Source organism: Gavialis gangeticus, unplaced genomic scaffold (genome assembly GCF_001723915.1).
Source record: "Gavialis gangeticus isolate Ggan-Ray unplaced genomic scaffold, GavGan_comp1, whole genome shotgun sequence".
NCBI lineage: Eukaryota > Metazoa > Chordata > Crocodylia > Gavialidae > Gavialis > Gavialis gangeticus.
This window is the reverse complement of record NW_017729032.1, coordinates 223884013-223890412: the sequence shown is the minus strand read 5'-3', so window position 1 is coordinate 223890412 and position 6400 is coordinate 223884013.

Genomic DNA, 6400 nt, shown 5'->3' with positions numbered 1-6400 from the left:
GGGGGGGGGGGGGCGTTAATGCAACAAAAACTTAATTTGACTTAGAAAAATGCCCCAAGTAGGACTGAGGGAGGAACTGCCTTCAAAACTTTCTATCACTTAGGGGGAAGTGCTGTTTGCTAAACTCTTACAGGGATGCAGCCTACTACACCTTGGCCTGGTCTGCTCTTCCCCTCTCTTTGGGTGCATTGCCATGGGTGGGATGTACATTTCCCTGGGGACAAAGAGCAGCAACAGAATGTGCGCCATTGCTATTTGTCAGTGGGAAACACCTGTGCACATGCACTCTGGCATGTGGTGTGTTGGCCCAGGTGAGGTAGGGGATGCTGGAGCCAGCACCTGGGCTGGGCCCAGCACCCTTACCTGGGGTCCTGAAGGCCTCTGGGGCCACAGCTGTGGCAATCTGGCAGCACAGAGCCTGGCCAGAAGTCAAAGTATAGCTCCAGCCAGCCAGGTTCTGGTTTCCAGCAGCGCAAAATGCCACCACGTGTGCTGCCCTGCTGTAAGCAGGGGATGTCCTGGTGTCCAAAAAACACCCAAAAAACCAACAAAAAAAACCAAACCCACACTGCAAACTAGTATTGGGGGATACCTATATGGGCTTGTCTTGATGCGTCCTTTCACTACATTCAGCAGCTGCCCAGGGGTAAAAAGAGAGGGGGCTCCATCTGCCCCATCTACAATGCAATTACCAAATATCAGGCCCTAAAGAGGTAAGGTTTGTTTTCTTCACCTAGTGAAATACTGTCTTTTATTTCAAATCCTGTTGCTCTTTATTAAATGTTTTGTTCAAAGACATTTTACTTTACAACTCACTAACAGGCAATTGCCCTGCAGTTTCCTGTTATTAGTATGTTATTATTTTCATATTATTAGTAGTATGAAAATAATAACATACTAGTGTGCCTCCCCTCCTCCAACCTGGAAAAGATTAGCCAGCTGATTTGTTCCATATTTAAATGCTACGTCAATTTCTGTAGGTGGGAAGGCAACCCAAACCTAAACTTTCTGGTTACTAAATAATTCTTTTGAAGCTAGTATTTATTATTTGTATTCAAATAGAATGAAGGTCCTGTAGTCATAGATCAAGGTACTACTGGGCTAGGCAATGTACAGGCAAGATGCCAGACTCTGCTTCAAGGAGCTTACCCATCTAGATAGGTGTACTTACACAGAGTGAAAAAATAAGGTCCTCATAATGAGAGATCTTGAAAACATCACTTACCTTTATGTCCAACTGTAAAGCTTCCAAGACCTACATACAATGTCGGAGAATTAGGCCTGCAACCCATTTTGCTCACATCTATCACTGCTGCAAGAATCTTGCTTGAATGCCATGAACGGCTTTTTGGTTTTTTGTAGTTCTGCAAATGGTAAATTTTTGTAGTTCTGCAAATGGCAAATTTATACTGTATATTTTGGTTTGGTTTAGATAAATTGTACTCACCAATCAGTTCTTTAAACAAGCTTCTTATACTGGAATTTACTTTTTAATCCAGCCAGTTTAATTTATAATGCTTCATTGTTTAGTCCCACTTCCTTTACTTATCTTGGTACTGTCACATTTCAGTAACCATTTTACTTCGATGCACAAGATGTTTTTTTAACAGGTTGAGTTTTTTTCCCCCAAGGGGATCTATTCTTCTACAGTCAGAGTTTTGCTTTTCTGTAACAAGTTGATCTCAGTAGGCAATCACAGACAGATCTGAAATGCACTGATCCCAACATATGGAGAGCACTAAAATTACATAATATCATGCTGAGGCCATTTTACCTTGGCATTCATTTTTGTAAATAAAGCTTTGTAAATAGATGGTTTAGTATAGCACACCTGTATTTTGTTTTTGATATAATGCTGTAATGGGGTTGCAAAAAGTCACCGGTTTTGGAAGGCACTGTAGTTGCACCATTTGGAAAAGGATGATTGTCCAGAAGTGCAATCCCAGCAATGTAATTAATTTGTTATTTCAGCTGTAGCCTAGGGATCAAAACATTATCTAGATGTGCATGCCTGTAGAACAGTTAATTGCCTCTTTCCCTATGTCTGCATTTTGGAATAAGTACAACTCAATCAACTTATTTTATGAGAAAGATGATGGCTGCCTAGATAAGAAGCATTGGTCTGACATAGAATTTTAGGTTTTGGAGATATTGTTTACTACAATATTAATTTCTCTTTTCTCACTCATACTTTAGATACACTGGGTAAATGTTGAATTCAATTCTAGTTCTCATTATATTGAAAGGGATGCATTTAAAAAAGAATTGGTTGATTTTATCATGTACTTTACCAAAACCAAAGTGAAAATAAAACATCCATCTGTCCCAGAAGTCAGCAAATCAAACCTGGCCAATAGAAAATATATGCCTTCCCTTCATGAATGTCAATTAGCATGGAATACAAGTCCCTTCAAAGAAGTTTGCTTCATGGGAGTACTAATAAGGTATAGCCATCGCAATGGTGAGCCATCGCTATTTTGTTTCACTCAGTTCCGATGGGTAAGCCACATAAATGAATTTGGCAATGTTTCTCTATGTTCAATAGTTCTTCTTGTTCTTAACCCCTAGGTGGCAGAATATACAGCTAAAGGGGTGCCAGAGGGTGGATGTGAGAAGAATTCCTACCAGAGCCTACTCAAAGAGGTATTGAGATTTTTGGCAGCTGTCTGCTATCTATTGATAGTTTTCCTTGTATACTCTACATCTGATCCTCTGAAAACTCTGAAAATATGAAAATATAGACGTTTGTTGCTGAACTTAAAATTAAGAGAAAAAACAGTTTCAGTGGGTGCATCTACATGTGCAATTAATGCGACTGAACATACTCTGGCTATATTTGAGCTGGAATAAACTAATCCTGTGACATCAGCATCTACACGTGAATTCAAGTGCAGTAATTAACTGTGCTGCCAGATACCACTTGTATCTGAGGGGACTAGCCAACACTGCAGTGAATTAGTCTGCTGTTCCCTAATAGTCACATGTATAGACACTGATGATTTACTAAGCAGCAAATTAGTCTGCTGCACAGTAAAGCATCTTGTATAGATACACCCAGTGGTCTTCCAAGGAAGAGTAAGGAAAATGGCACATAGGGAAGTCTCAGGAAAGGTAAAAGCAGGTATGTGGTGGCAGTGTCAACCTTTCTCTGACTACACAACTATCTCTACACAGCTAACCCCTCTACAACCTTTTGTTGAGAGATGGTATGACTTGTCTGGAGGAAAAGGAGTTGTAGAACAGTCCTTTGTGTAAAGTGTATTCAGTTAAAGGTGCTGGTCCCATTACATGTGGTTTAAAACTTGAATGGCTTTTAGCAAAAAACATATGGACTGTAATATCATAAAAGCACAATAATTACAATAATTTGTAATATGTCTTTGTAAAGAAGTTTAGAGTTCCTTTGTGCTAATAAAGATAGTCTGTAATGATGTCACAGTATGCTAGGATTTCGTTTAGATCATCTACTCTCAGTCAATAAGTTAATATTTATGACGAGTCTAATCAATATTGAATTTACATTGTGATTCAGTAGAAATGTACATAGCATAGATGATACCTTAGCTGCAGAATACTGAGCAAATTCATTAGCTACTGAATGGTTCTCAGACTTCATGTTCTCCTGATATGTGGTGAGTAAATGCTAGCATCATACCCAGAAGTGTATGGGTGATACAGGTTTTAGTTAATAAAGATACGATATAAGTACAAACAGAAACTAGCGAGACTGGAAATTCCTAACTGCAAGAACACTGCCTGAGTCTGAACAATGTTCCTGCACTTTCACAATTTTAGAAAGAAGCTAAAAAATGAAGGATTATTGGCCTCCAAATACATCACTAATAGCCTGCAGAGCGATTCAAATTTATATAGTGATTCCAATAACAATTTAGTATCCATAACATTTTTACTAAAAATCCATCTCCTATAGTGTGGGAGGAATTCACTAGTCCTACGGCTTTGGATATGGGGCTCCTATAAATGTGTGGAGAGCCTGCTTTGATACAGTGGAAATCTATTCCAGCATTAAATCGAGTCGGCTGAAGCACAGAAATTGATGCTCCAGCTTTCCACGTCATGTGAATCGACATTACGGTGCTGAAAAAAAAGGTGGTGGGGCACTTTGAAACAAAATAAGCTTGAAGAGCTTTAGTTCAATGTGTCCCATCACCATTTTTTCAGCACAGGGACACTGATACTGGGGGTTTTTAAGAGGAGGTTAGATGAACACCTTGCTGGGGTCGTTTGACCCCAGTACTCTTTCCTGCCGTGGCAAGGGGTCAGACTAGATGATCTGCTAAGGTCCCTTCCGACCCTAGAAACTATGAAACTATGATACACATGACACACAGGCACTTTTCATTAGCACGACTCACTAATTAAAGCACCCAGTACCACATCCCAAAGGACATGTAAAAATGTCCATAATAGTAACTATCATTTACATACATTTTAGAAGAGCGTAAAGAGGAAACATCAAGAGGAAAATCTTTCCAAAGTTCCTGCTGGCCCAGCCAGTAGAAGAGACTCCATTGCTTTTGCTAGCCTAGGAGTTTTGCTTGTGAATAACATGGACCAGATCTTGATTTGGTCACTACGTAAAGACATGAAAAGTGGGTATCAAATTAATTCCATAATTAACTGTTTTGCTGACTGAGGGCTTGAATTAAAGCTCATTCAATGAGCTTTAGTTAAAGCACCCCCACTGCCATTTTGAAGCATGGGGGGCACTGATACAGATGCTGGGATGCTTTAATTCGAGTAGTTCTTAGAGTGACTCCATGAGCCACTCGAATTAAAGCACACCCACTACCCCACCACCACCCCCAGGGCCATGTAAAAATGTTCTCAGATATCAAAAGCTGCAACTTTAGCCCTTTACGTCAGATGCTGCATTTGACCTATATTTAAATGTTCAATAATGAACAAACTAGAATTTACACATTTGCTCTCTAGTGTGGCATTAACTAGCAATGCAATTTTAAAAAAATATTATTGGATAAAAATTACTTCCTAAATGGATACTTCATTAGAATCTTACATTTCAAATACTGTTTTGTTAAAGTTAAATCATATTGGCATAAGTTCAACTTTGGTATTAAGTTCTCATTAATTAATAGCAAATAGCACCATGTTTATCACCTTTTTAGACATAAAATACTCATAAAATAATGTATATGAACAGAAGGAAGAGGATGAGTGGCAAAGCATTTATATGACAGATGCATGTATTGCATAGAAACAGCATGCAGCTACTACAACCGAAAATTAACTTTGTTGAACTATATGTTAACATTTCAAGAAACTGTTTTCAAATCCCAAACCTTTCTGCTTAAAGGGGTACAGTAAACATCACACTTAAAAAATTAAAATACATATCTGTAACAACATTATAGAATATTGAAATAGAAAGACTATATAAAAATAGAATCTATGTGCTTGGCTTTTGTATTTCACTGGGTTTGGAAATGGAGGACAGCAAGGTCATTTTCATACTAGTTACTTTTCAGCTGGGAATGTCTCAGTTTTTAGCCTTCATGAATGAAGGAAAGGCCAAGTCCTGGGACATTTAACTCCTTTAGTGTTAAAGGAGTGGGTATAAGTGTAGTTCTATTGAAGTCAATAGCAAAAATCCCCTATGTTTAGGAATTTCCCCAGAGTTCTTGCATAATTTCACAGTACTGCGGAGAAGGGTTTAAAGCCTGAATCCCAGAAGAGGATCTGTTCAGGCAGGCATTTGCATCCATGCAGAAACAGTTGAGTCTCTCGGGCTCCAGTGTCTCCTAGTATACATCCAACTACAGGACATGGGACCTAAATCTTTTTTAAGAACAACTTCTAAAGTTTGAAAAACTTCTCAAACATTTCCATGCATCTGAAGCTTTATAAATGCTGTTTCTTGCTCTGCCCAAAAAGATAGAAATTAATATTTGTTCAAATAAATATGGGTCCCTCAAAACCCTTTTCATTGTTGGACTCTCAGCAAACTTCTTTTTCAGGTTGAAAACTACTAAAAAAAATAAAACATATTTAATTAGATTTTTTTTTTTTTAATATCTTAGAGGTGGGGTTATCCGTGTTGATCTGAAGTCAGGTAGAAGGCAGGGCAGGGTTACCTAGTCACTATCAATAGACAGTGAGTGTCAATGTCATACTGACTGTAAGGAAAACTCCCGATTCATCTTTTTCTAATTTCTAAAATATATTGACAATAGGTAATACGAGTAAATCCTTGTTTGCATATATTGGGATAGAAGATGCAATGGAACTAGTTCACAAGCCCCAGGGACAGGTGTATTTACTTCTTAGGATAAGCTCATTGAGCTAAAAAGTTACATCTGAAAATCCAAAAGAGTCACCTTGGTTAACCAGTTAGTTTCAAAGGATGACATTACATGTG